Below are 20,014 nucleotides of genomic sequence, written 5' to 3'. Positions count from 1 at the left end.
TCATTACTGACAAAAGGGGGAGAAGCATATGAGTTGATAGTCTTCAAGCGGGTCCATATGGGTTGTTGCTTTACTTTTTGCTACTTTTGCCAAGTGGTTACAACTCTCGCTTTTGAAACATTTGGTTAGTTTTGAGTTGCAATACTTAAACTTGATGGTCGTCTGCTACCTTTTTCGACACTATGTGATGCGATGATAAATTCCGCATGTGCGATGATAAATTCCGCACAAAGTCATTTTGCAGACGTCCATTTTTCATTATGCATGTCATTATCTTCATTATATCATTTCATGCATGATGAATTGTCTTCATAAGTAGAAGAGGAGCTCCGCAAGTACAACCTGCCATGTGCATTTGCATTCAAAAGCAAAATACTTACATGCACATCTTCAGGGGGAGCCTTTCTGCTACTTACGAAGACAATACTTAATACCTTTACAATTTCACATATTTCTATCCCTGTTGAAAACTTCAACCAGTTTGTCATCAATCACCAAAAAGGGGGAGATTGTAAGTGCATCTATTTCCACCCCTAGTTGGTTTTGGAGTATTGACGAAAAACCTGGTTGAGGGACTAATGTATTTGTGAGAACTGCAGGATAACACAGGTAGAAGTCCCTCATTGATTCAGTTTTCCTACCGGAGATGACCCCTAAAAATGTATGAATACGTTGAAGTCAAAGGTGGTATGTGAAGACATTCACATTGAAGACTATGACAAGAGAAGACATCACATGAAGACTATGGAGCGCGAAGACTTAGTTGTTTCGTCATTCTTTTTCTTCTTTGTTGAGTCATAGGAACCAACGTACTGTTAAGTGGGGTCCAAGTGAACTATTCAGAATGACTGAAGTGATGCTTAACCAAAATCCTATGTCTTCGAGCAAATCTTATCTAGACCTGGATAAGTCAGCTTTGCTTGTAGCTCAAGTAAAGTTGCCGTGTGTGTTTGAAATCTGACCGATGGAACACGTGTCAGTTCCTTAGTGACCCAAGGTCATTTTGGACAAATCAAGTCGGGTTGTCTAGTGGCTATAAATAGCCGCCCCCCTACACCTTAAATTGGCTGGCTGCTCAGAGTTAGTGCACGGCTTTTTTCGTTTGAGAGTAACCCACCTCAAAGCCTTTGAGAGAGAAATCCTTGCGAGGACAAAGCCCTAAACACCCAGAGCCAAAGAGTATTAGGCATCACTTAAGTCTTCTTGTCTGTGTGATTTGAAGACTTATTACACTTGAGGACTGTGAATCCTCCAGCCGGTTAGGCATCGCGTTCTGAGCATCCAAGAGTCATTGTGGATCGCCGATGAATGAAGTCTGTGAAGGTTTTGAAGTCTACCTTGAAGACTTACCAGAGTAATTGGGCGAGGACTGGGTGTCCTTAGCTCAAGGGGAATAAGGTGAAGACGCGGTCTTCTGAATTGAATCTCAGCCTCCCTAACCAGATGTACGGTTGTCACAGCAACTGGAACTGGTCCAACAAATCATTGTCTGCAACGAGCCACTGGTTCTATACTTTCCATCTCTTTATTTACTGTTAGTCCTTGTGAAGTCATTGCATGTTTTCATTATCTTTTGTCTTCACTGAGTGACTGCTTTCTCTGATTGGCTTCATACTATCTTCCATCCCTATCTATACTGCCTAGCTGCTACTAGTCTTTGTGCCTTCATTTCATTGAATACTTGGCTATGGCTTGCTTAGTGTAGTCTACCTTCCACTGCATGGTAATAGGTTTGTTTCTATCGTTTGTCTTTGAAACTTCCATGTTTTGAATACTTTCATAAAAATCGCCTATTCACCCCCCTCTAGTCGATCACTAGCACTTTCAACCACCGCTGGACTTATGAAGAGTTTTTGGTCCGGAGCGGAAGTAGCCACGGAAGTAGCCGCGGTAGTACCGCTCAAGCGGTAGTACCACTCCCACGAGCGGTAGTACCGCTACAGCTTTTAAGAGGACACCAAAACTGACACAACTTCTGCAAACGGACTCCGAATTCAACGAAACCAAGTTTGTTGGAAAGCTAGTGACAAGGGCTACACAATCATGGTAGAAATAACAATAAGAAGCAAATGAGAAAAGGACCATAAGAATATGGTGAGAACCCTTCCTCAGTAAGACTGGTAAAACCTCCAACACCGAAAGCATCATAGAAGATGCATGCGAACTCCATTTTCGATGAACTCGAGATTGTCATCAAGATGACCATAAGCTCTAAGACTCATAAGGAGAACCAAACAAGAACCAAGAAAGATGATGCAAGGATGCAATGGTTTGAGCTCTCTACGATATGATCAAGCTACTCATCGAGAGCCCCCATTGATAGTACGGCAATCGATCCTATAACCCGGTCTCCCAACTACCATCATGAGACTGGTAAAATAGAAAACCTATCAAGGGAAAACCTTTGCCTTGCACATGGTCCACTTGAGCTAGATGATGACAATCTTGACTCCCTGAAGTTGGACCACCTTTCTTGATTGCATTAGCTTGATGAAGACTAGTTGATTGCTCCCCCATACTCCACTATGGCTGGGACACTCTTCCGCACATCTTCACAAGTCCATTGTCACCATAATGGATGGAAAGCTTCAAGCATTTGATCTCTTCGTGATGCTTCACTTGAATTTGCACACCGCAACCTAACCCCACAAAGAACTCTCACGAAGATCATGGGTTAGTACACAAAGCGTAATTGACAATGCTTACCATACCATGGGATCGCTTGATCCCTCTTGGTACATCTTCTACGCTTTGTGTGTTGATCAACTTGATTCACTCTTTTACTTAGTCTTGATCGACCTCTCACAAGACCAATCTTTAGGTAATTCCTTGAATAGCACTTTGGTCATCACAAACTCTCGTTGAAACCAACAAATGTACTCTAAGAAAAGCCTATGGACAAAACCTTCAAATATGACTCAAGGCAACCATTAGTCCACAGAGATTTTCTAATCACAGGACAAAACCAAACATGGGGGAACTGCATGTTCTTCAGTTAGGATGTGCGCCTAATCACAGGACATTTGAGGATTCCAATATATTTAGCTCACACCGCAACTTGCAAAACCTTTTCTCATCCAAGGGCTTTGTGAAGATATCTGCCAGTTGCTCTTCAGTGTTGACGTGAACGATATCAATATCTTCCTTCATGACATGATCTCTGAGAAAGTGATGATGAATTTCAATGTGCTTTGTCTTCAGGTGTTGAACTGGGTTGTTGGCAATCTTGATGGCGCTTTCATTGTCACAGTAGAGTGGTACTTGCTTCATACGTATTCCATAGTATTTGAGTGTTTGCTTCATCCATAGAAGCTAAGCGCAGCAAGATCCAGCAGCAATGTATTCAAATTCAGCAGTGGAGAGAGATACATAGTTCTGCTTCTTTGAAGACCAACAAACAAGTGATCGTCCCAGAAAGTGACATGTGCTTGTTGTAGACTTGCAATCCACCTTGTCACCGGAATAATCAGCATCCGAGAATCCAACTAGATCAAACTCTGAGCCCCTTGGATACCATAATCCTAGTGTTGGGGTGTAAGCCAAATATCGAAGAATTCGCTTCACAGCTAAGTGATGCGATTCCTTTGGTGCCGCTTGGAATCGGGCACACATGCAAACACTAAGCATGATATCTAGCCTAGATGCACATAAATAAAGTAAAGAACCAATCATGGAGCGGTATACCTTTTGATCGAACTCTTTACCATTGGCGTCAGGACCCAGATGACTTTTGGTTGGCATTGGCGTCGTGTAACCTTTGCAGTCTTGCATTCCAAACTTCTTCAGGCAGTCTTTGAGGTATTTCTCTTGAGATATGAAGATGTCGTTGCTTTGCTGACGTATTTGAAGACCAAGGAAGAACTTCAGCTCACCCATCATGGACATCTAATATTGCTCTTGCATCATGTGTCCAAACTCATCACTGTATTTTTGATTAGTGCAACCGAAGATAATGGCATCCACATATATTTGGCACACAAACAGTTCCCTATCATATGTCTTCGTGAAGAGTGTGGGATCTAGGGAACCAGGTTTGAAGCCTTTGCTCTTCAGGAAGTCTTTGAGTGTGTCATACCAAGCATGAGGGCCTTGTTTGAGGCCATACAGTGCCTTATTGAGCTTGTATACCATATCAGGGTGTTTTGGATCTTCAAAGCCAGGCGGTTGTGCAACACACACTTCTTCTTCAATCTTGCCATTGAGAAAGGAACTCTTCACATCCATTTGATACAGAAGGATGTTACGATGATTTGTGTAAGCTAGTAGTATGCGAATGGCTTCAAGCCTAGCCACGGGAGCAAATGTTTCATCGAAGTCAATCCCTTCAACTTGAGTGTATCCTTGAGCAACGAGACGGGCCTTGTTTCTGATAGCTTGACCATGCTCATCTTGCTTGTTGCGATATATCCATTTAGTGCCTATGATATTGTGTTTACGAGGATTAGGATGCTTGACCAGTTCCCACACATTATTCAGCTCGAACCGTTGAAGCTCTTCTTGCATAGCTTTAATCCATTCAGGTTCCATGAAGGTTTCAGCAACTTTCTTGGGTTCAGATATTGAGACAAATGCAAAGTGCCCATAGAAATTTGCTAGTTGTGTAGCTCTTGAACGAGTGAGTGGACCAGTTGCATTGATGCTATCAATTATCTTCTCAATCTGTACTTCATTTGCAACACGAGGATGAACTGGATGAAGATTTTTCCCTTGCTGATCATTGTCATCATTAGGAGGATTGTCTTCAGGTTGATTAGGTGCAGAAATGATAAGTTCCTCTTCAGCCTGAGCTTCAGATGTTATGATTTATCCAGTTCCCATAAGCTTGCTAGATTCACTAGGTGGAATTTCATCTAGCACATTTGGCAGGTGCTCTCTTTGCGAGCCGTTAGTCTCATCGAACCGCACATCCATAGTTTCAACCACTTTATAGTGAAAGTGGTTGAAGACTCTATAGGAGTGTGAATCCTTTCCGTAACCAAGAATAAAACCTTCATGTGCTTTCGGTGCAAATTTTCAAGTGTGATGTGGATCCTTGATCCAGCACCTAGCACCAAATACTCTAAAGTAACTGACATTTGGCTTCTTACCAGTAAGGAGTTCATAGGATGTCTTCTTTAGAAGCTTGTGAAGATAAACACGGTTGATGACATGGCATGCAGTATCAATAGCTTCAGGCCAGAACTTTCTTGGAGTCTTGTATTCATCAAGCATCGTCCTAGCCATCTCAATGAGTGTTCTGTTCTTGCATTCCACGATGCCATTCTGTTGCAGCGTGTACGGAGCTGAGAACTCATAAGTGATGCCCAAGGTATCAAGATAAGTGTCGAGGCCGGTGTTCTTGAATTCTGTGCTATTGTCACTTGTGATGTGCTTGATCTTGACGCCATAGTTGTTCACGGCATGATTGGCGAAGTGTCTAAAGACATCCTGTACTTCAGTCTTGTAGAGGTTTATGTGCACCCATGTATATCTTGAATAATCATCAACAATGACGAAGCCATAGAGACAAGCAGTAGTAGTGAGAGTAGAGTAGTGAGTAGGGCCAAATAGGTCCATATGTAGCAGTTTGAAGGGTTGAGATGTTTTCATGATTGTCTTCGAGGGATGCTTGGCCCTCGTCATCTTTCCAGCTTCGCAGGCACCACATAGGTGATCCTTCTTGAACTTGACGCCCTCGATGCCTATGACGTGCTTCTTCTTTGTGAGAGTATGCAAGTTCCTCATGCCAGCATACCCTAGCCTCCGATGCTAGTGAAGGAAATATGCCCTAGAGGCAATAATAAAGTTATTATTTATTTCCTTATATCATGATAAATGTTTATTATTCATGCTAGAATTGTATTAACCGGAAACATAATACATGTGTGAATACATAGACAAACATATTGTCACTAGTATGCCTCTACTTGACTAGCTCATTGATCAAAGATGGTCATGTTTCCTAACCATAGACATGAGTTGTCATTTGATTAACGGGGTCACATCATTGGGAGAATGATGTGATTGACTTGACCCATTCCGTTAGCTTAGCACACGATCGTTTAGTATTCTTCTATTGCTTTCTTCATGTGTCGGGTGGTTGGTGCGACATATGCCAACGGGTGGCTTATCATTGTGGGAACCAGTAAAACATCGCCAGTGCCTGGAAACGGGATAAGGCGAAGACATGCACGCCGGCAGATCTTACCCAGCTTCGGGGCTCTCCATGGTGATAACACCCCTACTGCTGCTCTGCGAGGTCTCCCCATGGTCACTAGATCAACAAGTTGCTACAAGAGGCTCCTTGAGCTGTTCGGTGAAAGGATGAAGAAGGGCAAGGCTAGCCTGCCTCTCCTCTCGATGTGGTGTCTAGAACTACTGATAAAGGAATCCCCCTGCATGGGTGTTGTGGGAGTCCTGGATTCGGGGTCTCCGGACAGCCGGACTATCTCCATTGGCCGGACTGTTAGACTATGAAGATACAAGATTGAAGACTTCGTCTCATGTCCGGATGGGACTCTACTTGGCGTGGAAGGCAAGCTAGGCAATACGTATATGGATATCTCCTCCTTTCTAACCGACCTTGTGTAACCCTAACCTCTCCGGTGTCTATATAAACCGAAGGGTTTTAGTCCATAGAACAACAATCACAACATACAATCATACCATAGGCTAGCTTCTAGGGTTTAGCCTCTCTGATCTCGTGGTAGATCTACTCTTGTACTACCCATATCATCAATATTAATCAAGCAGGACGTAGGGTTTTACCTCCATCAAGAGGGCCCGAACCTGGGTAAAACATCGTGTCCCCTACCTCCTGTTACCATCCGGCCTAGACGCACAGTTCGGGACCCCCTACCCGAGATCCGCCGGTTTTGACACCGACATTGGTGCTTTCATTGAGAGTTCCGCTGTGCCGTCGCCACCAGGAAGGATGTCTCATCCCGTATTTAAAGATGGCACTATCGCTGAGGGAGCTTTGGCTATCGGCCAAACTCTCCGGCTAGATGGTTTTCTTATGACCGCCTGTTCAGCCGTTGCGCCGATGATGACTTCTCTGGTTATCGAAAGCAATCTTCACGTCAACTCGGAACTCGCCGAGCAGTTAGATCCAATGGAGCTCTCTTCCCTGAACGAGCTCTTGGATCGCATCACCGCCCTGGGAGTTGCTACAGACTACAATCAGATTCGGCCTAAACCCGATCTGAGAGAGATTAACTCTCCCCAGGTCACCCATCACGTTGCAGTGGTGGAGGAACAATGCGGCAACCCTTCATCTATCTTAAGGACTAGCTATGTCCGGATTCCCAATCCCTCCAAGCCAGATACCCGTGGAGGGGAGGACATCACTCAAGGCCTGAACCTAGAATCAGGCAGCGGGCTAGATTTATCGGAAAACATCCAAGAATCCAAACTTTCGAGTTCGGAAACTCCTTGCCCCTGAGTCTCAGATCGGGTGAGGATTCGGATTCAATTCCACCCACCCACCCAAACATACGCGATCTATCCCAAATTAGGCAAGAGCCCAAAGAAACAGTACACCATTACTGGGCCAGATTCCTCCTAGTCATGAACAAGATAAAGGACTGCCGCGAGGAAGACATAATTTCATTCTTCTACAATAGTTGCACGGACAAGGGAATCCTCAATTCCATAAGTCGCCGCGAAATTACACGCTTTGCCAACTTGGTGTCCAAAGTACGAAAGTACTGTGCGATGGAAAGCACCTGGAAAACCGAAATAAAATGTTGGGATAATCCGGCCCTGAATACAAACCCAGTCCGAAATAAAAGGGTGCATTATCACAATACACCTGGGTTAAGTACCAAAAAGCAAAAGTCCTCTATGGGGCAAGGAACCGTACTGGAGGGATGGCTCAATGGACCCTACAAAATTCATAGTACAGCGGATGCAATACCAACGCACAGCCTTAGAGCATGTTCGATACTCCGGCAGGTGGCCAAAAGTGGTGAGGATCTACTCCTCCCAAAAACCACAGAGCACCATCCCGTGGACAACAATACGGTGTTAACGATCTTTCAGACCTTCGCATCAAATAACAGACGCAAGCGAACACTCCGTAGCATGGCCGAAATCTGCCACATAGCAGAAATAAATCCTTGGAGTGACACGGCTATTACCTTCAATGCCAGTGATGAACCCAAATTCCGAATAGCCCGAGCACCACTGGTCCTCAGTCCAATCGTGGATGGCTTTTGACTCACCAAGGTACTCATGGACGGCGGCAGCGGATTAAACCTCATCTATGAGGAAACTCTTCAAAAGATGGAAATAGACTGGAGCCGCATTTAGCAAAGTAGCACAACCTTTAGAGGAATCATCCCCAGTCGGGAAGCACGCTGTGCTGGGAAAATCACACTAGATGTGGTATTCGGCACGCCGGATAATTACAAGTCCGAAGAAATTACATTCCAGGTGGCCCCGTTCAGCAGCGGATACCACGCTCTACTGGGGCGGGAGGCGTTTACAATCTTCCAAGCCATACCCCATTACGGGTACATGAAGCTCAAAATGCCTGGGCCCAACGGAATCATCACTCTTGCTAGTGATCCGGACATAGCACTCCGCGCCGAAAATAAGACAGCCGCACTGGCCCTCGAGGCACTATCCGAAGCCCTAGCGGCCGAGGAACTAACTGCGCTGCGCTCCATGGTGAACAGGGACTATGTGATACCCGATAAAAGATCCAAGTCCACCTCCTTTAAACCGGCGGACGAAATAGTCAAATTCCAAGTCCATCCAACGGACCCTACAGAAACAGCTTCCATCGGGGCACAATTAAACCGTGATGTCGACGCCGCACTGCGAGAGTTCCTACGCGAGAACTGGGACATTTTTTTCCTGGCACCCTTCAGACATGCCAGGAATCCCACACAGGCTGGGTAAGCATAGCCTAAATATCCTAAAAGGATTCAAGCCAGTCAAGCAGGCTCTTCGACGTTTCTCCGAGCCTAAGAGACAAGCCATGGGAGAGGAACTATCCAAGCTATTGGAGGCCGGATTCATCAGAGACATAAAACATCCGGACTGGCTAGCAAACCTGGTGATGGTACCAAAGAAGGACAAATCCTGGCGCTTGTGCGTCGATTTTAAGGACCTTAACAAGGCCTGCCCAAAGGATCCTTCCCCCTCCCCCGCATTGATCAAATCATCAATGCTACTGCAGGACACGATTCATTGTGTTTCCTCGACGCATACTCCGGCTACCATCAAATTAAAATGGCGTTGCCAGACCAAGCCGCAACAGCATTCATCACACCATACGGCCCATTCTGCTTCAACACAATGCCCTTCGGGCTCAAAAACGCCGGCGCAACATATCAGCGCATGATTCAGACATGTCTGGCAAACCAGATTGGCAAAATAGTGGAGGCATATGTGGATGACGTGGTCATTAAAACCAAGCATGTCAAAACTCTAGTAGACGACTTGAGGCTCACATTCGACAACCTCCGAACATATGACGTCAAGCTCAATCCGAAAAAATGCGTTTTCGGCGTACCAGCTGGAAATCTCTTGGGATTCATTGTCTCCAGTAGAGGTATTGAAGCTAATCCGGCCAAATCTGAGCGTTTTCACAGTTGGCTACCCCAACAGACCTCAAACAAATACAAAAATTGACTGGATGTGTGGCGGCTCTAAGCCGCTTTATCTCCCGCTTGGGAGAAAAGGCATTACCCCTTTATCGCCTCCTCCGGCGCACCGAACACTTCGAGTGGACGGATGCCGCCTCGGCCGGACTCAACGAAATAAAAGCCATATTGGCAACAAGCCCAGTCCTGGCCGCGCCAAACATTGGTGAACCAATGCTATTATACATTGCGGCAACTCATCAAGTAGTAAGCGCAATGCTCGTCGTCGAGCGAGAAGCGGACGGACACAAATTCCCCCTTCAAAAGCCGGTTTACTATGTGTCCACTGTCCTTACTCCATGCAAATCACGGTACCCGCATTATCAAAAGATAGCGTACGCGGTATTTATGGCATCCCGGAAGTTGCGACACTACTTTCAAGAGTGTTCGATAACGGTAGCCTCGGAAGTACCACTTAACGATATTATAAACAACCGCGACGCGACAGGCCGGATTGCCAAATGGGCCATTGAGCTCCTCCCGTTCGACATAACTTACAAGCCACGACGAGCTATCAATTCGCAAGTTTTGGCTGACTTCGTCGCTGAGTGGACGGAAGCCGAACTCCCTAAAGAGTACGGCACATATTCAAACAGGATCATGCACTTCGACGGCTCCAAAATGTTGGCTGGTCTAGGGGATGGCGTCGTTTTGACATCCCCAACAGGAGATACCGTTCAATACGTACTACAGATAATGTATACGGACTTCTACATGGTCTCCGGATGGCAGTATCCATGGGCATTCTACGCCTAGAGGTGCGTGGGGATTCGAACCTCGCGATATCCCAGATAAATGGAGACTTCGATGCCAAGGATCCGAAAATGGCAGCTTATCGCAATGCCGTCATAAAAATGTCAGCTCGGTTCGAGGGGCTCGAATTTCACCATGTGGCTCGGGAAAACAATCAGGCGGCGGATATCCTCGCCCGCATCGGCGCAAAACGCGACGCGGTCCCTCCCAACATATTTCTAGAACGGCTCTTCAAGCCATCCGTAGCATGGGAGGGGGACACCGGTAAAAACAGTCTAGACCTGGCCAAAATACCCGATACCGAACTCTCTGACACAATCGGAGGCGCCGCCACTGAAATAACACAATCAGCCCACGAAATAATGGCCATTATCGCCCCGTGGACAGAACCATTCCTGGCCTACCTAACTAGACAGGAACTTCTGGAGGACCAAAATGAGGCACGCTGCATAGTGCGGCGATCCAAGGCCTACAGGGTCCATGAGGGAGAATTGTACAAAAAAAGCGCTACCGGAGTCATTCAAAGGTGCATCTCCGAAGAGGAAGGGCGGAACCTTTTGGCAGAAATTCACGCCGGATTCGGCGGTCATCACGCCGCAGCCCGGGCTCTTGTAATCAAGGCCTTCCGTACATGATTCTATCGGCCAACGGCCCGGGCAGATGCACATGACTTGGTCCAACATTGCGCCGGTTGCCAGCTCTTTGCAAATCAAAGCCACATGCCACCCACTGCCCTCCAAACAATCCCCATTACATGGCCCTTCGCGGTCTGGGGGCTTGACATGGTCGGACCCCTTAAAGGGGGGAACCCACAAGAAAAAATACTTATTGGTGATAGATTTCATATCCGGGGTTGTACACCGTTACGGCATCCCCCACAGCATCATCACTGATAATGGCACGAACTTCACGGCCGACGAGGTAAAACTCTGGTGTAGCAAAATGGGCATCAAGCTCGATTATGCTTCAGTCTATCACCCACAAACCAATGGTCAAGTCGAACGAGCAAATGGTCTTATAATGAGCGGCATTAAACCCAGATTAGTGTGCTCCTTAACGGAGTCTGGCACGCACTGGGTAGAGGAGCCCGACTCTGTACTCTGGGGGCTGTGGACCACGCCGAATCGTAGTACTGGATATACACCATTTTTATGGTGTACGGCGCAGAGGCAATCCTGCCCTGTGACATAATTCATGACTCACCTCGAGTGCGCATGTACGAAGAAAGAGAAGCCGAGCTCGATCGGCAGGACAGTCCGGACACCTTGGAGGAAGAGCGCGACGTCGCCAAAGCCCGTTCCGCATTTTACCAGCAACAGGCTCGCAGATACCAAAGCAAAGAAGTACGGGCCAAAACTTATAACGTTGGCAAACTAGTTCTACGGCTGCCGAATAAGAAAAAGAACAAGCTCGAGCCCAAATGGGAAGGTCCCTTCATTATCGACCAAGTTCTGACCTGTGGAGCGTACCGACTGCGGGATGCATCGACTAGTCGACTCCAGCCGAACCCATGGAACGCAGCAAGGCTTCGAAGATTCTACGCCTAGCATCGGACTTTATGTTAGTCCCCTCCCTTTGTCCATTTTCTACATATGCATGATCTGTCTTGTTTCCCTTTCTTTCTTTTATTTCTCTAGGCCTTCAAGGGTCACCTTGTGCCTCACTAATACATCACAGATGCGCTAGCCGCACTCTTCATACCTGGGGGCTTCTTTCACAGAAGCTTTAACTATTTCCCTGGGCCTCACGCCCAACACATGTGTTATACTTCCGCATGTACCTTTTTTCACCATTATATGCATCGATATGACTTAAGTTTTGGCCAAGCTGGGTTGCCTGGCTCTTGTATTTATGCCCTACGTTCCCGTTAATTTGGCTAGGGCATAAGGGGAGCACCTCTGTGATTGTTACCGCCGGGTCAGCTGGACGTGTACCTCAGACTGGGTGAAGCCGAAAGCTAGCGTTCTTAAGGGAATATTCGGTCGGTGAACAAAAGATGACTTTTATTATTCATATCTGCCCCCAGATGATTTTTCTATGCTTCTTATCGCAGTCCGGACATGCACTTTAGGGCATGCTTACCCAGGGAAAGGAACCCTTAATGGAACTATTCTCCCTGGAAGATGTCTCTTACTACCCATGTAATATAACATAACTAGTTGGGAACTTGTCTGATAAAGACTAATGACCCCTACGCCTGGTCTCCACGCATGCCCCGGTTCTTACATAACCGAGAGGGTATTCGGATACACTCCGGACTGTCGGGCCCCGAGGTTGAAGCGAAAAGGTCCGCCACGACAAACAATCTACAATCCGGCTAGAAGGCATTATACATGTCACTTTAAAATTACATAGTCAATTTGACTGGTTGAATTCCTCTTCAATACCATCTAATAGGTTGTCTAGTCTATAGTCCTATTGGGAATACTTTGCGGCCAATTCTACTTGGACGTACACTAAGCTCACAGGGATCTCCTTCCCATCAGGCCCCACTGGTCCAACTTCGGCCATGTGGTTCGGGTCAGCCTTCGTGTACTGTGTCTTTACCATTGCCCAGGCTTCCCTAGCGCCCTGACGGCAGGCCGATATCTTCCATAATCGAAAGCGCCGCCACGCTCCCTTCAGCTTTTCTGCAAGCTCTCCATGGCCTTTGGGTATGCAGACGGATGGCCACAAGGCCTGGGCAACGCCTTGCATCACCTGCCGAACTCGTTTGTGCAGCTGTGAGAGCTCTGGAAGAAGATCACCCGTTGAACCGGGCATCTCCTCGGCAGGACGACTTGGTAGCATACCTACAGACATAACTCTGTCAGCCAGCTTCCTCGCTGAACTCTTTTTCGAAGTTCGTTCAAGCACTTACTAAATATGCCGCGTCGAAGCCGCTGATTCTCCTTAACAGTGTCCGACAGTTGGGCCCGAACATCTTTTAGTTCCACGCCCAGCTTGGTGTTGGCATCTAGGAGATCATTCCTCTCCTGCCTCACCCCCGTAAGCACGCTCTCACCGACCTTCAGCTCGCGTATGAGCTGTTGCTTATCCGGATTCACTCCAGCGTCATCTACAATTTTATCGTCAGATCTGCATATACGTCGCATTCTAATATGATACTTATCATTCGAAGGATATGTTACCAGAGGGGGTCTCTTTGGGCTCCCCTGCTGCGGCCAGTGCGGCCTAAAGTTGGGCTTTGCACTCTTCCAGCTCCTGGGACAGTTGAGTATTCTTTTCTGTAAGAACATGCATAACAAATGATCCTTAAATCAGTTATCCTACCTGTTTCAAGTCTCAGGGGCTACCGATATATATAATCAACAAATTTTCTCACCTGTATGTCTTTTACATACTGCTCTGTGGCTCTGGCTAGACCATTTTGAGCGGCACGGAGGTGCGCGTCTCCTGAATTGAAGGCATCCAATGCCTCTTGGGAGAAAAAGCGTCACGAAGAACAGTCCAGCGACGCCTATGGTTCATGGCACTTTCCACCTCGGAATGGGTGGCGGACATTTTATCCGCATCCTCTGTCAGAGGAGCACCCGGCGCACACCTTGTATTCGTTCCCGCCTCTGAATCCGGCCTTGGAGCCTGGCTTGTGGAGGCGTGATTGGTAGCCTCTCCGGGTATAGTCCGGCGAGCGCTCTTTTTCCTAAAAAGAAGGCGTGGGCGTTAATATTCCTCTGAGAATAATGTCTTGCAATAAAGACGGTGCGCCGTACCGCTGCACCGGTGTCTCAATCCGGACTGCAGATCTTTTCAGCCTGCCTGGCCTTGCGGGCCCTTGTTGGCTAGTTTCCACAGGCTCGGCCTTCTGCCCCGAGGACCTCCCCTGCAAAACACGGCTGTTTTACGGCAATCAAAAAAGCGCAAGTATGGATCCCTTTTTAAGTGCTGGGACTTCGGTCTCAGTCACCTGTGAGGCTGGAACTAGCCCAGGGTAATCGGCCGTAATGGCCACCAAAGCATTATCATTACTCGATTGGTAAAATACCCCATCGATCAGCTCCACAGATATGTCCGGATCCTCCTGGGAGGCCGGATCAAGGGACCGTCCAGGGTCCTCGGGTTGTGGAGGAGGGCTGTTTATCTCCTTTACAGCCTGGCGCAGCTCCTATGATGAAATCGCTAGAATGAATACTTAACTACGGGAATACGAAATGGATGGGCGATAAAAAGTCTCCTCTTACCCAGCTCAGAGGGTTGTACATAGAAAAACCGCCCTGCGGGTTGACACGAAGGAATTCCTCCTCTTCTCCCTTGTACAAAGCGGATAAGATCTTTATTAGATCAGCAGCCGATCATGGCCCTTTGCGGACGTGGCGGGTGGCGTCATCCTCACCGTTGAAATCCCACATGGGGTGGCCTCTATACTGAAGCGGATGCACCCCCCGCATGATACATGTGGCCATGACCTCGATCATGGTCAATCTGGATTGAGCTAAAAAACTTATCCGACTCATCAGGTAAAGAATGTCCCTGTCATCTTCCTCCAGGGGGCTCCGTGGATGCCAGCTCCGGCACTTCTTCAAAGGGGCGTTGTCGAACTCAGGAAGGCCGATCCGAATAGGATCCGGGAGGGGGACGTCTTCTATATAAAACCATTCTGAAGGCCAGTCTTCGGACGTCTTCTTTGGGGTTCCGGACAGGTGTCCGGTCCCGGCGACACGCCACACTTCGGCTCCGCCCACTTGATATATTGACCCCTTCTGAGAATGGGGCACAAGGCAGAACAGCTTCTTCCACAAAGCGAAATGAGCTTCACAGCCCAAAAACAACTCGCAAAGGGCTACGAATCCCGCGATATGCAGCAGGGAGGCAGGCGTAAGATTGTGCAACTGGAGGCCGTAGAATTCTAGGAGCCCCCAGAGAAACGGATGAATTGGAAACCCAAGCCCTCTTACCAAATAAGGGACAAGGCAAACCCGCTCTCCCTTGGAGGGATTGGGAAGGGTCTCCGCTTGCTCCCCGCCATTATAGGTGGCAAGCCCGGCTCGAACCGGGACCAGGTACACTGGGGGAAGAAATCCCTTGGACTGAAGCATCACTAATTTGCTGTGCGGGACAGAACATCTCTCCCAATCTCCAGGCTTGGAGCTAGGGGTGCGAGAGGAGGAGCTGCGTCGACCGGCCATGATGGAATGGATCTCTGTCGGGTGCGCTCCGATGAAGGCTCGCCAAGGGAGGATGGTGTGATTTGGATCTGAATCCTCGTCTTTTTAAATAGGCGGCTCATTCACACAGCTAGGGGGGTAAATGTGAAAACACCCTGGCTCTTCACATTCGCTCGACATGTGGAAAGTGGCCATTATTGGGCGTAGAAGCCAAGGAGTACAAACCTTCACAAAAAACCGGACATTATTTCGACAGGTACACAGAATTTGGAGAAGAACCCGCCTTGCAATGCCGAAGACAATACTGCGTGCCGGACTCATTGTCATTGAAGCCTGGTTCGGGGGCTACTGTGGGAGTCCTGGATTTGGGGTCTCCGGACAGCTGGACTATCGCCATTTGCCGGATTGTTAGACTATGAAGATACAAGATTGAAGACTTCGTCTCGTGTCCGGATGGGACTCTACTTGGCGTGGAAGGCAAGCTAGGCAATACGTATATGGATATCTCCTCCTTTGTAACCGACCTTGTGTAACCCTAACCCTCTCCGGTGTCTATATAAACCGAAGGGTTTTAGTCCGTAGAACAACAATCACAACATACAATCATAACATAGGCTAGCTTCTAGGGTTTAGCCTCTCTGATCTCGTGGTAGATCTACTCTTGTACTACCTGTCGTGGAATTGTCACGGCAGATGTCCTTAGTGTCAGGACTTAGTCGCGAGGCCAACGCATCTATGTGGTAGCTTGAGAGGGGTTGAGCGGAATCGAGAGACCGCAACACAAGACAGGGATTTAGACAGCTTCGGGCCCCGGGAAACATCATCCGGCAACAACCCTACATGCTGTTTGAGGCTAGGTCTCATTATCATCACGAGAGAGTCGCCGTAAACCGGCATCCTCTTTGTGTCTAGCCCTAAGATTGTTTCTTGCTTGTAGCCCGTCCTCTTTTGGGAGCCCTGCCCCTCCTTATATATGTTGAAGGGGCGGGTTACATGTGGAGTCCTATTAGGATTAGGACTAGTCTATCTCTAATATAAACCGGATACAAGTCCTGGTCTTAACTCCTTGTAAGGTAAATATTCGTCATGCCTTTCTCCTTAAACCGGCCCACCATAGTATGAACCGGCCTTCATGAACCTCCCGTTGGGCCACCGGGTCTTGTCACTCCTCTGACCCGCCTGTCGGATTACCAATGAATCATAAACCGCCAGGTCCAAACGGGTCACCAGTGAATCGTCAAGTTTCAGCCGGGTCTCAAGTAAACCGCCAAGTCCGGCCGGGTTAAAGTTCCGGACGGTTTATGCCGCGGGGTATATCCCCGACATTAGCCCCCAAGTTTAGCTTGGATTTATCCATGGTAAACTTATGCTGCAAAATAAACACAAGAACCAACTTGACAGGTTGTGCTCCGGATTAAGAATTCTTGTAGACCGGCACCTGATCATCCTTAAATCCTTGTCATTTTCTCCTTCTAGAAAATCCGGATCAATAACCAGCCTCATACTCAAATTGCTGACGTTGGTTTCTCATAGGAAAATATTGTGAAGAATAATCCACTTGAGTCGGCTTCCAAAGCGCCGGTTTAAGAAATATAGGTCTTGAAATACTCATCTGATATTCAGCCGGTTTGAAGATCTAAAACTTGCCGGTTTAATATTACCAAAATTGTCGGGTTATAAAAACTGATAATTTCGGGTCATGATTGTTTCCAACGCCGGTTCATGATTGTTGCCAACGCCGGTTCATGATTGTTGCAGACACCAGGTCAATCTGGTTAGCTCAAAACTGAAATTTAGAAGATATTTCCCCCTTATATCCATATTACCTGTAGCCCCAAGTTTTGAACAGAACAAAGTGATGATTTGAGACTTGCTTCCATATAATTACTGCCACTTTGAAGAAATCCATGTTGCTCATCTCAGTCACTAGTGAAAACTGAAGACTCCATATATGTAGCCCCCAAGTGCCGGTTTGTCATGCTTGCAGCAACCTGGGACTTGCAATTGCTTATAAAAACTTCAATCAGTGTAGCCCCCAAGGGCCGGCTTAGTAAGATAATAATGAACTGGGACTTGATATATACTTCAATGAAAATAACATCTGATAATGTAGCTTCCATCGTAGGGCTTGAACCCACGTCCACAAGGTTAAGAGCTTTATGTTTTACCAACTGAGCAATGGATCCTTCAATATTATGGACGAAAACTTGTGTACCTTGAATTGTTGACAGGAGCAATTGGTAGCCCCCAAGGGCCAACTCATTATAATATGATGAGTCGGGTCTTCAATAAGACTAGTAAAAATGACTTTGCATTAGCCCCCAAGTGTCATGGTGCATGCTTGCAGCGACATGAGACTTGCATGTAATCTCAATTTGAATAATGTAGCCCCCAAGTGCCGGGTTGTAAGCCTGCAGCGACTCGGGACTATTCCTTCCATTGTAGAATAAATCATATCCTTCGATAAAATAATAGCCATTGCGCTAAAGAGACTTTGAAAATTCAATAATACCGGTTATTAATAACCATAAAAATCCAGCCATGTTGGCTATTCAAGATAATATAATCTGGTATGAAAACCTTATTCATTCAATATCATAATGAAAATTCAGCCAAGTTTGGCTATTTGAATAATATAACCCAATGATTTATAAGCGCATAATTCCAATGGCGCAATCCAAATATTTATACTGGCGACTTATAGTCCAAAGCCAGGTCGGTTTAACAAACCTGTTTCTGCATACAACAAGTTTAAAGTGTCCTGGCGGTTTACCGCCGGACGGGTCATAAGGCCCAACATATACCCCGGGTTTATACCCAAGGCTGCACTTAAGAATAATCAAATATGAAGTATATCATACCTGTGACATTGAATCACATTGTTGGTTTTACCAACTTTTTGTAGTAAAGGTGATAACCCCAATCTTGAGTACTGATAACTCCTTCCATATTGTGCCGGTTTAAGATAAAACCATACCAGGTTGTGATAAACACCAGTTTAACCACATATAATACTGGCGACTCGTAGTCAAACCAGATCAGGTTGATAGTCTCCGGATTATAACTTGATCGTGTACTGACAACTTGTAGTTGACAGCCTAACCGGGTTCATAAACGCCGGTTTGAAAGCATCACAAATCTTATCAAAAGAAAGCAAAACTTAGCAAAAAGCAAATAAAACCGTTGTAGTCGAGGCTTTTCACGGGGTGCCAGGCCCCAAATTTGAGGCTTTTATGGGCTGCCAGGCCACTGAGTTAAACCATTTTTGCAAAGCCTTTTAAGATGGTCCTCAATCCTTAACCAATCATCGTTTTAACTTGACAAGTTCAGGGTCTTCATTTTAGAGTAACTTGTCAAAGTTCGAAGGGTCATACCAGGTTTACCTAGGCGGAGTGACTTACTTAAATAGGCAGGTTAACCCAGGGTTTTAGGTGTATACACCAGGCTTCCAAGCCATGGCTTGATAGCCCATTACAAGTGTAGATTCTAAGTTCATTTCGATAGCAAAGAATCCCCAAGTAACGTTTTGAGCTGTGCTCATTGGGTGCCTATGTTTGAGTTGTTGTTTTACAACACTCTCTTTGGCCCCAGATTGATTTGGCTTTGAGCCGATCAAAAGGTGTGACTATGGTTCGGATACAACCAAGCCCCCAAGTGATCAATAATATGATAAGCCAATAAGGCAGGATACCCATGTTTGAACCGCGCATCATGGCAGCAGGTCCTCTTTGGCAATTTTTAACTTTTTGCAAGAGATAAATTCTTCTTGAACCGGATCTTGAACCGGATATTGAGAGCTTCAAAACTTTGTGGGAGACATCTTTCCCTTGAACCAGATTTTAAACCGGAATCTTCATTTTCAGCAGGAAATTTTCTTACGGCCTTTAAATTTGCACCAATATGGCGGTTTAGGGTTCTGCACTAAACAACTTTGCAAACTGGAGTAATTGCTCTTTTAAAGAAGGCAATATAAAATATATTGGATGGGTTTCACCTGATATATCATGCCAGGGGTTATCCACCGTGGAGTTGATGATCACCGTGGTGAAGCTAAAATCAATCATGGCCGAGTCAGCCGCGGCAGACGGCCACGGCGTTTGTAAACCGGCTCGGTCGCGAGTGACGGCCACGGCATTGTAAACCGGTGCGGGAGTCCGTTGAGTAACAACAACCAGCAGTACTGAAATGCTGTCGGCATGCCTCCATCTCCGTGGCATAATACCACTTTGTAGTGGATTTTGTCCTGTGTAAAATACTATAAGACAGAGTAACTGTTTCGCAGACAGATACTGTATACAAATGAAACAGATAAGATGGGTATCACCTGATGTTTTTGCTGGATGACGGGCTTATGGAGAGAGCCATGGGTCGTGACCCGGCGGTGCAGAACCGCGTGAGGCGACGCAGGAGAGGCAGCGCTACCAAATCGCGAGGCGCGACCAGGGCGGCTCGGAGATGAAGACAATGACGACAACTAGCAGCACTGTGTGGAGGCAAAGTGACCCAGAACCGAGGTGGCTTGAA

This window comes from Triticum urartu, chromosome 2 (genome assembly GCF_003073215.2).
Source record: "Triticum urartu cultivar G1812 chromosome 2, Tu2.1, whole genome shotgun sequence".
NCBI lineage: Eukaryota > Viridiplantae > Streptophyta > Magnoliopsida > Poales > Poaceae > Triticum > Triticum urartu.
This window is presented reverse-complemented; position numbering follows the sequence as displayed.